Source organism: Lepisosteus oculatus, chromosome 11 (genome assembly GCF_040954835.1).
Source record: "Lepisosteus oculatus isolate fLepOcu1 chromosome 11, fLepOcu1.hap2, whole genome shotgun sequence".
Lineage (NCBI taxonomy): Eukaryota > Metazoa > Chordata > Actinopteri > Semionotiformes > Lepisosteidae > Lepisosteus > Lepisosteus oculatus.
The window spans coordinates 9568579-9586457 of NC_090706.1; the positions used below are offsets into that span (position 1 = coordinate 9568579).

The 17879-nt window shown below is 41.1% G+C and overlaps 1 protein-coding gene across 6 annotated transcripts in view; it reads left to right on the top strand.

Annotated features, from left to right (window-relative positions):
- yrk (Yes-related kinase) overlaps positions 1 to 17879 on the top strand; it is a 63443-nt gene that overhangs the window by 2857 nt on the left and 42707 nt on the right. For 5 of the 6 annotated variants that reach the window (XM_069195558.1, XM_069195557.1, XM_015348753.2 and 2 more), the window contains one exon: positions 16628 to 16682. The exons of the other annotated variant lie outside the window; for it this stretch is intronic. The gene's annotated coding sequence lies outside the window, so the exon portion shown is untranslated. The remainder of the gene's footprint in view (positions 1 to 16627; positions 16683 to 17879) is intronic. 6 annotated transcript variants of the gene reach the window in all.

Below are 17879 nucleotides of genomic sequence, written 5' to 3' on the forward strand. Positions count from 1 at the left end.
CAAGCTACATCTTAGAGAGACTGTGAAGCATAAAGGTGCCCAGCTCTTGTATGGAGGGCTACAATCCCCCCAGACCTACGGGTCCTAAAGAACAGGAGGAATCTCATTTAAGATCAACTCCACAGCGGTACGATAATGAGAGAACAGCACACGGTTTTGGTTCAACAGTGCCAGAATACAGGTAGAGTTTTATGCACTAAGCAAATTCCACAACATGCATTTCGCTTTGCCACTACACTACACTCCAGAAAGAATCTTACAGTAATTCACTGTAGGAGGAGTCTTATTCTTCTTGACGGTTTTGCCTTAGCATTGATGTTGTCAGCCTGTTCAAATCACTTTGCCAGATTTCAAAATATTTTGTCCATCAAATGGAGGCTGATGACAATCACAATTGCAGCCACTGACATTAAAATGTTAACACTTTAGTGTTTAACTACTGATGCAGTAAAGCATGCTGTTAGTGCCGGTAGCAATAGTGATCTCTCAATCTCCCAACCAATTTGTTTTTCAAGACTTTGTAATGTGCTTATCAGTTAGGTACATTTACTGTTTGTTTAAGACATTAATTCACAAAAATCTAGACTCCTTAAGAAACTGGGTAGGAGCCATGTTTTTCAAGTTGAGTTTGAACATTTTGACTGGTCCTTGGCAGAATATGATAATCCGTGCTGAGGTATCTTACTTCTTAGTCACAAAACCACTATTTTTGCATGGACACTGACATAGATTGCTGGGGAAAATCAAATCCATGTGTAATAGTCAGGTAGAAATGACTGTTATTTCATACCCTTACTCAGTAGCAGTACCCTGAGAGGAGGCTGGAAAAAGAGGCTGAAATTGAGATTCAAGTTTCTTGAAGTAAAGCAGCTCTACCAGTGATATGTTGCTAATATAAAACTGGCAAGACCAAAAATATTTCCACGCTCTGCATCTTGGCTATAGGAAGATTTCTATGCACTGTACTGCATAAATGCTGACATAGATTGCCAGGGAAGATCAAATCCATTCTGTTTTTTTTAGCCATTGATTGGACTAAAATTGGGTCCTGTGGTTTTATGTGGGAGAAAAATAAAAACACAGCTAGTCTCTGATCTATGCCATATTTTTCATTATCAAATCACACCCAAGAATACATGTCTTTCTCATCTTGATGGGAATAATACAACAATTTATTCGTGCAGGGTTGTGGCTTTTGAACCAGCATCACAAGAGTGACTTGCCTTTTGATCAGTAGTGTTTCAGCAACTGCAAGCACTTCAGTCCAGTGTATTGAATCCATTGACTGTTGTCATTACCTGCTGTTGTGCACAGTTAGATCAGTTAGATATGGAAGACATTGGGTCTGCGGCCTTGTCAAATACCACAAGCAGGAAGAACTGCAAGATGATGGAAATGAGAAGACAACCCCTATTTCTTTAAGAGGTTGGTTGGTGTTCAGTGTGGCAGTAGTGAGCAGGGCCCTGGAGGCTGATGTCACTGCAGCTGCTAGAAGCATTTCTCCAAACCTTGATGTCTTGGAAGTGCCTATAGATTTTTCTGAAGCAGGTGGAAGTAATTATAGATGTTAAACAGCCAACTTTCAGTGCACAATCATGGTGTAGGAAGGCAAGCTGGTGTCTTGAAAGATACTGGACTTACTAATTACAGGGTCAAATGTACTGTATGCCAGGATATACCAGCATCTGACTTGGACAGCTGTAGCAATATGTGGACATGTATCAAGAAAAGGTTTCAGAATGTTGATTTTTCTTCTTTTAACTGTTTACATACTGTATTAGACTTTTTCTTGAGTCCTTGAATCACATAGGAACAACCCAGGGCATGTTTGAGGTGATGTTTATCTTGTTCCACTTCAAACCAATGCAGAATCAAGGGCTTATTCTCTTCACTATGAATGTACTTCAGCTCTGAGTCTCTACGCTTTGTCAGGGAGAGATACTGTGGGTGCTGTAGTGGGTGTCATTGCTGAGAGGCTGCAGTGAGTCTTGCGTTTGCTTGACACCTCGCCTACAGCAGTAGTGTCTGTGAGGAAGTGAGCTCTTATCCCCCTCCCTCATCACAACCTGTGCCAGTAAACTGAGATTAGTGCTGCCAACAGCTTTGTCATAAGACATAATGGAGTTACAACAGTATACTTTTTGTCTCTGATGGAAAACAAAGAAATGATACTTTTATGTTAGTCATTGTTGTGGTGCTCATACTTGTGGAAGTCTGAAATGCTTCACCATGACCTTGAAGTGAGTTCCATCCGGCCTGTTATTCAGGGACAAAGATGTTTTAGGCCAGGCTGATTCATTTTTGTCTTACTCATCCTATATGGAATCCCTATTTTTGGGATCTTCATATCGCTGCATGCACCTTTGATCCCTGTGATCACATACAGTACATGGAAGAATGAGAAAGTGTAGGCAGACACATCCTCATTAACACATCCTGGGCCCCAGCCACAGAGAAACAGTGCTAACTACTGGAGTGGTGTGTCCTAACCTAAAGGTACTACTGTATATCACTGCCAATGGCCACAGGGGTTACAATGTTGTTAAGAGCCCAGAGATCCATGGTCAGCTAATCCCACCCTGCCTCAGCCAATAATGTGACACCACATGAGAATCTCAACCTCAGTCACAGTCGGCAAGTGACATGACCAAGACATTCCCATAAAGTGGAAGTTTACTTGAAACAGTCCAGATGTATTCAAAGTGTTTTTTGCCCTTTTTCTGCTCATAGCCATTTCACAAGCATATCACAAGGTTTAAATGTTTGGGAGGTGGACATTTCTTTAACGTTTCTCTGTGTGGTGGAGTTTCTAGGTTGCCGATGACACAAAAGCAAGTATGAAAAGTAGACCAGCGTAAGTAGGCTACACCCACATGTGCCGGGAAGTAACTTAGTCATGCACCTCATTTTCAGTGCTGCTGTTTACCTGGATCATTCCGTCACATGCACATATTTACCAGCAAAAATAATGACTGAAAATCAGAATCTGGAGTCCACTAATGAGTTCATTCAGTTTCTTTTACCACTCTTCTCACAACTGTTCAATAAATGCCCTGCCTAAACTGATTTGACCTGAAATCTTTACCTAAGCAGGTAAGTCAAGGAACATCCTCTTAGCTGTGGCTACCATTGCATCTCAACAGTGTTGAGCGTATTGGTTTGCCATGGGTCCCCACAGCCTGCTCTGTCATGGTGCATTGTTCTCAGTCACTTCTGCTTAGGGCTGGGCGATATGGCCAAAAACATTATCACGATAAAAAGTTTCATATCAGTCGATATCGATAATTATCACGATAAATGTCAAATCATTATTTCTTTCAAGTTTAAAAGCAGATTTTTTCTCCTGAGTGAAAGTTGAAGAAACCAGACAGTTAATTGGTAAATTAAACAACTTTTTATTTTAAGAACACAACAAACACTTGCCAAACAGCAGAAACATTAAACAAATCTGTTACCTGTCCGGTCTGCAACATGCACACGCATTAGTGCACATACGCAAGTATTTTGTGTGCATGCGCAAAGCATAAACATATATATCGAACATTTATCGAACTTTTGTTAAAATTATATAGAGGAAAATTATAAAGCGATAATTATCGTTATGGAATTATCGCCCAGCTCTACTTCTGCTTGCCTAATTAATGCCTAATACCTCGTGTGGTGGCTTGGTGAGGCATGAACCTGGTCAAGCTGAACCATTACCAAATAAAAACATGCAACTTATCTCTTCTCTGAAGAGAATCATTTCTTTATGTTCCAGGAAGTTACCAAGTCAATAAAGTTCTTCATATAGAATTTGGCTAATTTTCCCAGTATACCTGTTCATTTTCTCAGTGCAAGAAACCCATGAATGAGCAAGATGGAATGTAGATTTGCTGAGTGTTAGTAGAAAGGTTCAAGCTGTGTTTGTTTGTTGGGGGTGATACCCCTCCATGGCATCATTGGCTTGTAAGGTGGGTTAAGAGGTGGAGGGGCTGGCTGAAAGTGTCATGGTCAGATACATCAAACAACTACTGTACTGCTGTCCTTTGCAATCTGGCAAAACTGTTTTTTTATTCTTTTTAAAATAAATTCAGAGGTACTTATAAAATAGTGGGAAATAAGTGAAAAAAGAGAATTCCCACTCCTTAAAAATGGAAAACTAGGAGGGAGAAAGAGGCAGACGGATAGCTAGTAGATGAGCAGTGAGGTGATTGTGGCCACTGTGAAGCATCACATCCTGTTTCCTCACGAGGTCACTTCCTTTCTTTAGACCCCAGCTGCAAAGGAAGGAAGGGGGTGGGGGGTGTTACAGTGGACAGTGTTTGGCCTTGTTCTGTGACAAAGAGACAGGAATTGAGGGGGTGGATAGGGTGAGAAATGTCTGGTAGAAAAATATAAAATAAAGTCCGATTTAAAAATGAAGTGTTTTAACCCTTCAGTAACAAACGACAAACGACACAGCGACAAACAAATCCATGCTCTTTTCCTAGGGTGCAGAACCTACCATGTTTGTTGTGAACTAATACTGAACAGCTCTCCCTTCCAGCATGTACTTCATGTGATAAATATGGTACTGCTGTGTCAGTCTCACTGCCATGTTCCTGGAAAGTGTTTTTCAAAATTCACTTTACAACTGACCAGGAGTGCTTGGTGACAGTGAATGTCAGGGACATTTGTGAGCAGAAAAGTTGAAATTTACAAGTGCATATCTAGCCATAGCTAGCAATATCACTCAATGAAAGGCACTCAACATTTAAACATAATGGTGTCAGATTCGCTTTCTCAGAAATCATTGACCAAACTTCACATTTCAGGACATTGTTCAAAGAAGTGAGTGTGAGTGAGAATTTGAGCTTGTGAAAGAGTATGTGCTATGCATCTATCATCAATCTATCATTTAACATTGCAGAATTTTGGAAAAGTAACCAAAATAAGGCAATGTGGAAATGTGTTTCTTATTCTGTTGACTGTTAGACCTACTGTACTTCTAAAATTCTAAAAAAGGTATACAATAAGACTATGTTTCTTGTTTTTCCAGTACTTGTGTTTTAGCTATAGTTCCAGCAAACACCAATATCCTTCATCTGACAGAGATGTGCTGATGAGATCCCGCCAGGATCCAGTCCCACTGTTTCAGGTGCCTTCTGGTCACCATTGTGGCTGCCATGCTGTGTTCTCTGGAGTTCTCAGGCCTCCTGTACTCTGGCTGTGCCATTGTCCTCTTCATTGTCGACACCTCTGTGCATTTTCACTCACTTTGTGAATTCGTCTTGATACTGGGATACAGCTGGGCTTTATTTACACCCTTCACAGCCGCCCTCCCACTTAGTGCTTCTCTTACAGTATCATGTGCATCGGGTATATACCTAGTGCCCTCCCCCCTAATCTCTTCTTTTCTGATTTTGTGAAGATGGGGCAGCTATACATATTTAACATAGCATGCATATGGCTGCCTGAGTAATTCTTGAATGGATGAGGAATGAACAGGTAACTACATGTGGGCGCACAGAATGATTTCTATAATTTAGATGTCACAGGTTCAAGCCTGAGTCTGACCAGGATCCCTCAAGCAGCAGCTCCTGATTGGCTCCTTACAGCCAGTGGTAGGATTGGGATTAGCTAGCCAGACCTCTCTTGGCTCCTGGAGAAACAGTGACCTTTGCGACTTGCCAAGCATCTGCAGGCCTGCAGTGATGTCTGTGACACTCTTCCAAATAGTGCTGAGTCCCCTGTAAATGACTGTGAATCAGAAGATGAATACTGTAGCTTCATGGAGGGGCATATCAGTAGCAGCTATCTGTGGTTGCTCATGTTTTTGTGTGGGTAGAAGAGGCATTCCTGTCAGCTTGGATATAAAGGCTCAGACAGAGATTCCAAATTAGGTATAGTGTGTATATGAGCTGCAAACAGCAAATCTAAATTGTATTAAAAAAATAAGAAGAGTTGTTTCATTTCCGAGAGGAATCTGTTACAGCTAGTAAGTGGGGAAAAAGAGGAGGATTCAATATGTTGTCATACTGGTCACCTGACCTTTGGAAACCGTAGGCTGCAACCAAGCCTCAATCAGAAATATCCCTGTGCCCTGGTATGCAATACCTGAGCACAGGCTACAGTACCATAACTAACTTATTTATTTGCATACTGTATAGTATCTTACTGTTAAAAAAGCAAATGGCACCAGATAAGGAAGATTTTGACATGAAATTAGAATTTCTGTTTGAAAATGGACGCGAGATTTCTGTCTTGGTCTTAATGTGTTAGTGCAATTTCCTCTGTAAATGTCTGGGGCCTTATATTCCAGTTGCAAACAGCTTGTCTCAAGCTTTTCACCCAAACATGCGTGCATATCGTCACCTCATGTGAAATTAACCACTCACGCACACTGGCCCTATGTTACTCTAGGCACTTCAGTAGCAGTTTTCTTACTGGCAGTTACTGCTTATTATCTCAGCAATAACTGCCAAATATGAAACTGTCCTTGGGATTATTTTTCAGTGCTAGCTGTTATTGCTAATAAGCAACATGGCTTTTGTAACACTCTGAGTAGGATTGGTACAAAATTGCAGATAGCAGCTATTACTCAAAGCCATCATCTCTTTTTTCAGCTAAGATCAGGCCGGAAAAGGTCAGGGCAAAAAATTGACATGTATACCTCATTTATCTGAAACAAAATGTTTCAACTGGATTACCACAGCAGTATTATCAAGAGTAAGACATTTCAAATTAGGCTAGGTTCATGTCCTATAACAAATCTGTTGCTTCTCCCTGTGGAGGATATGACTTCATATGGAAACAGGAAGTGAATTTCCCTGAGACACCTGACTTCCCTCCCTCCCTGGCAGAGAGTTTGCATTGTTAACTTTCTCTCTCTTTCCCCCTCGCTTTGTCACTCTGTCTTTTTCCCTCTCACTCTCTGCCTCTCTGCCTCCCTGTCTTTTATGAAAGCCTCAGTTTTTCTCTTTTGGTTCCTTTCTGTCTCTCTAGTTTTAATTTCGAACTGACAGAAGCCTGAGCTTCCTGTTTCCCACTTTGCAACCCATAACTCCCTCTGCTGTCATCTACAGCAACATGCCAAAGGGGGTACCACGTATCCCAAGCTCCAATCCCACAGCTTCTTCACTGGCTTCTGCACGTGGAATGCCAGCGTCTTCCAAACAAGGAGGGAAAACCTGACAAAGTTTTAACACACTGGGACCAGGCCTTTAGCTCAGATGTGTAATGTTCTGAGTGGTTTTGCCAGTAAAGACATTCATTTGAAGCTCATTTGATACAGGAATTAGGTGCTGTTGTGTACATATTCTGGCTATGTGGCAAAGCTATTCCAAAGACCAACACAATGGTAGGGCATACAGTAGACAGTCTGGAATACAAATAGAGGAAAGCTGAGTTAACAAATATAGAGTGCATTGGTAAGACTGTTTAGACTACTGTGCACACGTTTGCTTTGTGTTTCACACAGAAATGTTTCCAAATTAACTAAGGTAAAATGTGCGCATGGATTGAGAACTGGTAAACAGACAGCAATCAATGTTTCAGCTTAAGGAGCACAACTACTATTTGGGTGGACAGAAGCAGAATTATATTGCAGGGATGTATAGAGATGTTTTGAACTCTTTCTAATTCACAGTACGTCAATGATTTGGATTCATTGGCAAACGAGTTACATTTTTATATGACACATAACAGGAGGGGTGGCAAGCAGGAACACCAGCAAGGCTATTGCAAAACAATTCAGACAAAATGAGGGATTGGACTGACACTGGGCAAATGAAATTCAATGTTGATAAGTGCAAAGCGATCCATGCAGGATGTAGGAACGTAATGTATCACATGGTTCATTCTGAATTGCAGGAAGCTGCACATGAAAGGGATCTGGGTGTATATGTAGGTTCTTCTATGCCCTCATCCAGACAATGTGGGGAAGCAATAAAAAAGCAAACAGAATGCTTGGGTCCATAGTAAAATGAGTGAAATTTAAATCGAGGGAAGTTATGCTCAAACTCGACAAAACACTGTTAAGACCTCAATTAGAATATTGTATTCAGTTTCATACCATTAAAAATATACTACCGACTTAGGATGTGTTCAAAGAAGAACAGCAAGAAGGATGCCTTGTCTCAGGGAATTGTATTATAAGGACTAAATCTCTGGAGTCTAGAGCAAATGAATTTGAGGGATTTGATCTGAGTATACAAAATCCTTGGGACAGCTGTGGGGACTGTTTCAGATTGAAATAGTGAAAAAGATCACTGGGTCATGATTGGGAAAACTAAGAAGAAATCTGTGTAAATTGTGGGTGTCCATGTGTTTTAAGGCCTAAGATCTGATCTGGCCCTTTTAAAGAAAGAAAGAAAAATGCAAGAACATCTTGAAAGTAAGATATATTTTCGTTACAGAATTATTATATAATTTTGTTGTCCACCCAAAAGGGTGGAAATTTGCCTGAGCCATCACCGTAAAAAATACAAAAACCAAATAAAGCTCAACATAAATAAATGCACATTAAAAATAAACAGTAATTCTATCCATGCAACAATACATATGCACACATCACACTCTGCCCATATTACATTAACATGACATCAATCCGCTAGCTTCATACAGGAAACAGTCACTTAGCTGTGTTTAATACACCGATTGCACATGGAACAAAATGTATACATTTTCCTTGGCTATGGGTATTCTAAAACACCTCCATCACTGCAGCAGTTGAAAATGTGAAGCGATTGGGAGTGGTCATCAACGATATATTGCATTTCTGCACAGCTTAATACAGCTCTTTAAGCTGTTTTTGTGATCAACCAGTTATTTTACTATTTAACAATCCTGACCAGTTTTCCCTTACTCTTTTTACGGAGGCTACTATACCACACTGTGATCCCAACAGTAAGGATGTTTTCTCCTCACATTCTATTAACACCATCTTCAACGATATTCTTGATATTCTGCTTGTCCGTGAGTATATTCAAGTATCAGCAAAGTGTCCTGGCAAGAGCTGACAGAGTGATACAGTGCCCAGGAGCTGCCAGTGAGGAGACCAACGTCTTCTTTCCGGTTGTCAGGTGTGGTCCTCACAAATATAGTAATGCCCACAAAGATAGAACAAGCATTCTGATGACTGGTGATGAGGTGATTAGTTTATAAACAAATAAGAATCTAAAAATACCAAGTCTACTTATTTTAGTTCTGCTTTAGCCCATGTGTTGGGTTTCATTTTGGGGGAGTATAGAATCGTAAATAGCATGTGAGTCAATAGGGGTCCTTACAAGTATGGAAGCACAAATGTATGCTGGAGCTAAAATTGAAGAAAATGTCTCTGAAAAGGCAGTAGCTCCTAAAGTGTGGAGAGATGTCAATACATTGTAAAATTCACAGCAAATGACACCTTCCAAAAGTGCTTAAAATATTTGTCTCAGGTCTATTTTCTTCCTGTACAGTGTTTCATTTTGATGTAGTAAGGGTGGGGAGTGAGGAGTGAATGGAAAATTGCCTCAGTGGTCTTAAATTAACAATACAGTGGCTATCAAAAGTATTCACCCCCCTTCGAGTTTGTCAGTTAGAGTGTTAGAGTGTGAAATCATATTGTAAAATGTAATCATAATGTAAAAATGTCTTACAGTACAAAATCCTACAGATCCTCATAAATTAATTATAAATATTAAACATAAAATGATTGGTTCCAGTTATTCACCCTCCCCACCTTGAGTCAGTAGTTGGTAGAGGCACCTGTAGCGGACATTACAGCCATGGGCCTTCTTGGATAAGTCTCCACCAGCTTTGCACAAAAAATGTAGATGTGTGCGTCTGCATTAATGTTCACATGCGTGTACATGTGTTGCTCTGTGCGGGTTCTGTCATTCCCTTGAGCATGCCAAAAGTCACTGTGTTTATTTTCAGACTTCAGGTTCATAGTCTAAATGATTACTTGTGCGAAAAGAAACGTGCACGCGAGCTTTTGATTCATGTGATGGTGGTCATGGAACAGCTCATGAGGTTCTTAGGCCAGTGCTGGCCACAGAATGGTGAAAAGGGGCTGAACGACCTCCTCAGCTTTTCTTCTTACTTGAGATACGGATGCTGACACACTGATGCTGAGCAGTCCAGATTGTTTTGATAGACCGCAGAGTGTCAGTTCTGTGCCGCTATCTATAGGAGGTGGCCTCTGGGCAGAATTGAGGCAGAATCTTGAGCACTGAGGGCAGTAGATTTAATAATAAAAATAAGATTCAACAGTGGGGGAAGAATGATCAAATCATTAACAGTTGCCAGTGCCTGGTGCTTAAGTATAAAGCTATGTTTTTTAGAAATCTGTTTGCCTTAAGCATTAGTGGCATTAATGAATTGGTTACAACTGGAGACACAGGGAAGGACTTTGAACTCTCAATAACTTCTGATTTTGAGGATGCCCACAGTGCACATTCAAAGCAAAAAGCTGGGCATGTGTTGTCTGCTTCTACTAGTGATAGACTATTTGTTTTGACTGGCTTGTCATTCAGAGTCAACTGCTCACCCTGCCTCTCTGCCTCTGTGGGCTATAGACCATTTATTTTGCCTAGAAGAGGGAAATAGTGAAGTCTCAGACTTCTCTGTTAGACTAGACTAGGAAGACTAGAAACCATTGCAGCAACAGCTTGTGCTGTGACAGAGCAGAAGCTTCTTGTGGTTATGTGGCGAGGAAAAGGCTTTTCGCTGAGAGACGCATAGTGTCTGAGAGAAGAGAATGCCGGGCAGCTTCTCAGTACAAGACTGAGCCTGCGTTCTGAGCTCTGCTCAGTACCAGGCCCAGTTCAGCATCTCAGCCACAAAGCTGCTCAGTGCCGGGTCCAGAATGCCTTCTCACCTGCACAGCTTTGCTCCACATTGGGCCCAACCCACCTTCCCAGCTGCACAGCTCTGCTCAGCACAGTATAGCTGGGCTCAGTCACGCTTGTGCTATGTTTGCCTCCCCAGATTAAAAGTGAGAGTCGCAGAGCAGCCAGGGGGTCTGGGGAAATTTCACAATTAAGCCAACAAGCAGTCAACTTGGAGCAGATTATTCTACTTGTAGTTTTCACTCTACAATGAATATGAGTTTTACATCCACCACCTAAAGTACTTGCCTGCATTTTGCACACATTTAGTCACTGTCAATAGCTGTTCCTTATCCCACTGCGCGTTGCAGCCAGCCAGAGTCTGCCAGAAGCACAGGTCACGAGGAGACCCCGGGTGTACACCACTGGATGGGAGGCCAAGAAGCATCAGATTTGCTTTGGGAGACAGGAGGAAAGGAGCTCCTGTTGAAAACCCACATGAACACAGACAGAAACTCTACAAATTAATAAGTGAATTAAATGTTTGTTCTAAAATACTTACCATGCAATCTGTATACTTACTGTAAACACTTCCAAGATTGAAATTGAACATGAAAATGTTGTTAATCGTAGCAAGTTAAAGCGAAGATGATATAATTTATTTAAGATGGTGAGTGTCAGTATTCAGATTTGTAAGAGTTTGCCTCTACGTGTTAAGGCCAAAGTAGAGTATGTCTGGAAGCATTGTGTATCACGGAATTGCTTCCCTGTTTTGACCATGGCAGTTTTCTAGAACTATTCATTGTAAGGAAAATACCTCCATTTGCATTAAAGTTCAGACTGAAAACCTACTAAAAGAATAAATAAGAAAGCATACCTGTATCTAGGTATGCTCTCATTTTACGCCTCGTATTAAAAGACCCGTTTGATTAAAGTTTTCTTTACTAACACATTTTGTCCAAATTAAAAGCTTCAAAGAAAAAGGCTCAAAGAGCAAGAAAAGCAAAAGTTAATTCAAGAGACTGGCTGCAAAGATTTTGAATTGTGAAAGGTGTAGGCAGAGTCTGAGAAGGGTCTTACCCAAAACCAAAAGTGAAACACGGACCTTTCAAGACAAATGGAAACCAAGGGGGCACGTGTTTAGGACTGAAACACAAAGGGTAGGTGTGTGAAACAAATTGCACAGCCATGTTGTTGAAGCAGACAGTGTTCTGGGACCCCTTTAAGATGCTTCTCGACAAGATCTTTCGATCAATAAGGTGCTAGTGATGAAAATACACCCAAGGATCGAATGGCCTCTTCCCTTTTGTAACGTTTTTTTCTGGTTTCATGAGTGCTGTTCTAATCGGGGGCAGAAAATTGAAATGTGCAGTGTTATCCACTGGAGAAGCTGCGTGTTGAAATGCGTCTGGTCCAACGCCACAGCACAAGTGGGCTCGGTGTGGAATGAGCTGCCCATGTCCCCATTGCTCCCTTCCACTGCAGCAGCCACAGCCACAGAGGAAGCAGCAGCCTAAGAATGTTAAGTGCTTAACAGACAAGCCCTTTCCTGAGCAATCTTCAAAAGATAATTGGTGGCCACTGGGACTTAACAAAAACATTTGTTTCTCTCAGATCTCGGACTCGCCATGACTGTGTCTTCCTGTTGCTGTTCGTCCCTCTTGCCGCCATTCTCAGCCACAGCTTGAAGCACTCAGTTATTGTTTCTGGAAGGTGCTCAAAGATACTGTACTTGTGGCTTAGAGTATTAGAGGGCAAGGACCAGTTATATTGTGCTAAGCTAGTGGAACTTATGAATTGCCTTTGTTAATACTGTTGTGCATATAACAGACTGAAAGATGTGTTAGACCTTCACACAGGGCACAGAAGCACAGGGCAGATGATCTGTTGTTTCTCTGTCTGGTTGTTGTGTGTCATTTTCAGTGGTCTCTGCAGTTCCATTCCATCATCATCTCAAATGATATCTCTTATCTGTGTTTTACCGCAAAGTGAAGGGGTTAAAAGGAGTAATAGCATTCTTGTCTCCCTGGAGACACTATCTTTTTAAATAGTTGCATTTATTTCATTTTAATCCAATGCCATGCCAAGCACGTGCAGTAGGCACCAAAAAAAGAGCTAGCCAAATCATTTTCAGAGAGCAATAGGGAAAGTCAGTGAAACTTGCTTGCATGAATTCGGATGTTAAGTCATTTCCACCTCTGTAGAACAAGGTAGAAGTGTGGTTATGTGAGATGCATGGGTATTTTCACTGTTCACATGCCGAACACCTTGTGATTGCTGTGGACTGAGGTGCTTGATAGCAGCAGCCCATTGACTGTGGTTAAAGTTTTTCGAGGTGTGAATCTCCTCAGGCTGCTACACCTAAAGAAATACACTTTGCAGTCATGTTTTTAGCTTTGCATTATTCATCGAACGTCAAGGAAAATATAGGCATTCCAAGTCAAATGCAGTGAATTTGACAACAGTCGAGCTTCAACTCCTGTGACCTTATAAAAATACAATTTTCTTCCATTAATGTAGTTTTCAGTGCTCAGCCCATGTGAGTTAATAATAGTAATTAATTCCTTACACGTATATAGTGCTTTTCTGGACACTCCACTCAAAGCGTTTTACAGGTAATGGGGAATCCCCTCCACCACCACTAATGTTCAGCCCTCACCTGGGTGATGCGACAGCAGCCATAGTGCCCCAGAACGCTCACTACACACCAGCTATCAGTGGGGAGGAGAACAGAGTGATGAAGCCAATATGGGGGATTATTCAGAGGCCTTTAGGACCCACACAGTGAGCACCCCCTGCTGACACCACTTGCAGCAGCAACCTTAGTTTTTCCACAGTTTTTCCTTAGTTTCTCCCATCCAGGTACTGGCCAGGCTCACACCTGCTTAGTTTCAGTGGGTTAGAGGGTGAAACCCTCAGTTTACTATGAGGGGTCTGTGGAAATGACTGATCTTTTGTGTTTGGTTTTCAAAGGGATAAAAAAAAGAATCCCAATCTGTCAAATCCATCAGGACTAACAGGTAAAGCATATTTGAAAGAGATTATTTTTACTAAAGGTAGAATTATAAGGAAAAAGTTTGCTTGAAATTAGTTTTAATCATTTTTACAATGTTTACCATCTTTGCAAAAAAAGGATCTAAATACAAATGTGCTGCAGTCAAGGTTTACCTTTCAGTGTATCAGTAGCAAACTGTGTGCAGTTCATAGGAGGAATTTTAAAGTGAGGTGGTTGTTCATGTCTTCATTACATGCTCAGTCTTTGGGATAACTGTCACTTGAGCAGTAAGATTGATGTGTTTTAGTTTTGTGCTGTATTTGCATCTAATATTGAGTTTCAGGACCTTGAAAACACAACTGCGCCCACAGCATGTTCGATGCCACTCACGAAACCAAAGTCAGAGCAGTATATCTGAAATTGCCATGAGCTCAGCGGTTTAGTGAGAATCTTAAGTGTTAAGAAGCAGAAAGCATTGGGTGGCTTACTTCTGTGACAATCGGCGCTGAATATGCATGTGTAACAGGGTGCAGACCTTTGCAGAAATCAAATTGCCCGTTTGAAACTTAGATGATTAATTTATAATAGTCACATTCGCTTACTTTTAGTTGAATTCCAGGCAAAGGAAATGCATTGAGCATAAAAAAAAATCTCAAGGAGCACATGACCTGCTCTGCTGCAGTGGAGTCTCTACGGAGTAACGCTGTGTGTGTTAAGAGGCTGCAAGAGACTGTGATTGAATCCCAGCAGGAGCAGAGCAGAGCTGCACCCTTCTTGCGTGAGATAACAAATGCTGCAGTGGCTCATCAGTGAGACAGTCGTGAGAGAAGCCAGGTAGAGATGGTGTGAGATTGGCTTGCTTGAAAATGTTAGGCATTTGCTGCTACACTGTGGGGCAATCTTCCATTGGACACCGAGAATAGTGTCCTCACCTTCTGCCATGGCGTCATGGCTTATAAAGCACTTTGAGGTGCTTTTAATGTGAAAGATGCAATTTAAGAGAGGAAATAGTATTAAGAACATGTGAAATATGGCAAATGAGCTCAATTGTAGTGAGCTCAACCCTTTGTGCTTGTTGTTTTGCTAGTAGTTTAATGATCCAATAATTTCATCAGGCCCTTTCATAAAGGCTTCTAAATCAGTGGCTTTACAACCAGGATTAACTCTGATCATACCTTTTAGGATTTTTAATATTTCAGTAAAGTCCTCAAGCTGTCACATCCCCACATCTTAATTTCAGGCTGAACAGATTCCCTTCTTTTGTGCAGATTCCCTTCCAATCAGGAATTAGTCTGGCTCCCTTTTTTGTCCTAGAGTAATAATGTTTTCCTTGCAAGGTGGGGACCCAAACCGATTATGATATTTAGCGTTTAGGTGGATTTGCTGGGCGGCACAGTGACACAGCTGTTAGCATTGCTGCCTTGCAGTGCTGGGGCCCTGGGTTTAATTCTGGTCATGAGGTGCTCTCTGGGTAGAGTTTTGTTTCTGGGAAAATTGGCCCTGGTGTAAGTGTGTCTGTGTGTGCCCTGAGATTGACTTGGTTGCTGTCCAGGGTGCACCCCATCAGGTGCCTGTTGCTTGCTGGGATAGGCTTCAGCTCCCTTGTGACCCTATTCTGGATAAAGCAGTTAAGAAATTGAGGATTATTTGGATTTTTTGCAAGAAATCCCTATTTTTTATTAACTTAATGGCATTAGCAATGACACTTTTGACATTTAGCAGTAGAATGACAGTGTGAAAATCCATTAGGTTGGAGTTAAGCTTTAGCCGTTAACCAGATATGTGCAGTTTAGTTGTTTATTGTGGGACTTCATTTTGATGTTTCTTAATAAGGTATTTTTTTTAGCAGAGCTATTGATCTTTTTTCAGTCCTCATATTAATATACTGCGTGCAGGATCGTGCCACACTGAAGTAAGCACCCTTGATCTGCATGACGTGACACAAAGCCCTGAATGGCATAGGGTGAGCAGAATCTGGCGACATGGATCTGAGCAGAATCTAGCGACGTGGATCTGAGCAGAATCTGGCGACATGGGTCTTGTGGACACATGGTTTCGCTCACACAGAAGGCTGATATTTATACTGGAGCGTAGAATTGCGGTGGGGAAGTGGGCTGTTCACAGGCGTCTGTCTCACTATGGCAGTGCTGTCTTACATATTGGTGGCTTTTAATGAACATACTGATTATTCATTTCTATGACTTATATTCTGTTACATCCAGTGTATAAATTGTCGTCACCTGCAAACTGCAGTCAGTGTGACAGGGCTCTCCCAGACTCTGGAAAAGAATTCTGGAATCCCCTGCCCATGCACGATATAGACTCGGAGTCTGGTGAAAGTTTTTGTCTAAAGTTTTTTGTTTTTGTTTAAAAATACATTACTGTGATGTTTGCTTCTAACTTTTGTTCTGGTTTATTGACGTTTTAATTTGTCGTCTTTGCTTGTCTTCTTACCTCTTAACTTGGTTTTTGTTATTTGGCAAGTGAAGACCAGCATCTAGATAGGAGTGTAATATCCCCAGTACTCCAAGGTTCCCCCAGTCTTTGTGCCTTCCTCCAGCCTGCCACAGCTGGGCCTGTCCTGCCACTGTCAGCACCTGGAAGAGCCCTGCTTGTGCCCGTGACATTTAGGCTGGAGAGTTAACTGTGCACTCCAGGCCAGGCCTGCACAGCCACAGAGGAGTCCTAAATTTAAGCAGCTGACCTTTATTGCTATTGTGGGTCTGTTTCCGTGGTTGTGCCCCTGTCACTGTTACAGGAAATGCAGATGAAGATTTTTTTTTCTTTAAGCTACTCGTTTCACATTCCGAAAACTCAAAAGTTCAATTTAAAAAGATTTTATTTTTTGTTTTTCATGCAGGCGTTGAGTTGGGACCATTCCTAGGCTCTGACGACAGAGGCGAAAGCTTTCCAAGGTTAGTCTAACTGCGCTCGTCTTGCATACTGTAGGTAACCTGACAGGGAGTTTTATTTTGCTATGTCTGGTTGTTTTCTTATCTCTTAACTTGTTTTTCGTTATTTCTGTTGTCTGCATTAATGGCCAGTGTCAAACATGGTAGGGAAAAATGGCATCCAGATAGGAATGTAATATCCCCAGTATCAGTAGTATCAGTAAACAATAAATTACTTCAAATGATGTAATGTACAATACAATGTAATGTAAGTAAATGTCAGAGTCAGTAAACAATAATTCACAGTGCCAGGATCTGAAGGCCTTCTGGATAAATCTGTAATACTAGTACTTTACAATTCCCTTGGCTTGTACTTTCCAAAGGTGTGCTCCTTCTCTTTCACTTTTGTGCTTCACTCACAATACCGTACAGAAGGGTCTTGCCTTTCAAAGTCAATTGTTTTGTTTAAACAACCTTTGACAGCGTCGCGAAACAGCTTGCCTACACTTGATAAAAAGTGTTAGAGGTTTGTCGAAATGGGGGAGAAGAAGATTTATTCATTTTTCCAGGTCACGATAACATAAAGCGCACTGTATCCTCAGAATGCATAATGCTTTCGTCTGTTTAGATGTAAGCACACTGAGGCACTTCAGCAGTAATTTTGGTGACTTTTCTCTTTCCAGAGCCCCACTATAACAAAACTGAAAACTTGATTTTGCTTTAGCAGCCTTATACAGTACCATTATCTTTCATGCGAAGAGCACAACAACAGGAAAATGATTTGCATTTGCAGTCCGGCTGGTTGCCAGAAAGGAAAACATTCACTAAACTGGCATGTTTTAATTATTGTGCAATAGCCATGTTACATGAAGTGCTCATAAATGGTGGGAAATGTAAAAAACCTCAGATCTTGTCAAATAAATGTGTTATTTTTCTGAAAGTGAAGAATTTAAGAAACAAGCATCCTTACTACTGACAAAAGTCTTAGCAAGTGGCTTCTGAGCCAACTTAATTTTCAAGGACTGTTTGTAAGAGATTTATCTGATCATACTCACAGTGCAAAGCAAAACTGGAATATTTTAAAAATGTTAACATTAAGTGCTTTTGCAATTTTCCAGTCATTGTCATATTACCTTTGATATTAAGTTGGGAGCTGTTTTTTTTACATTGGAGATGCTCTTCTGACAACTTTGTAGATTAGTTATTTCTCTTTTTTATTTT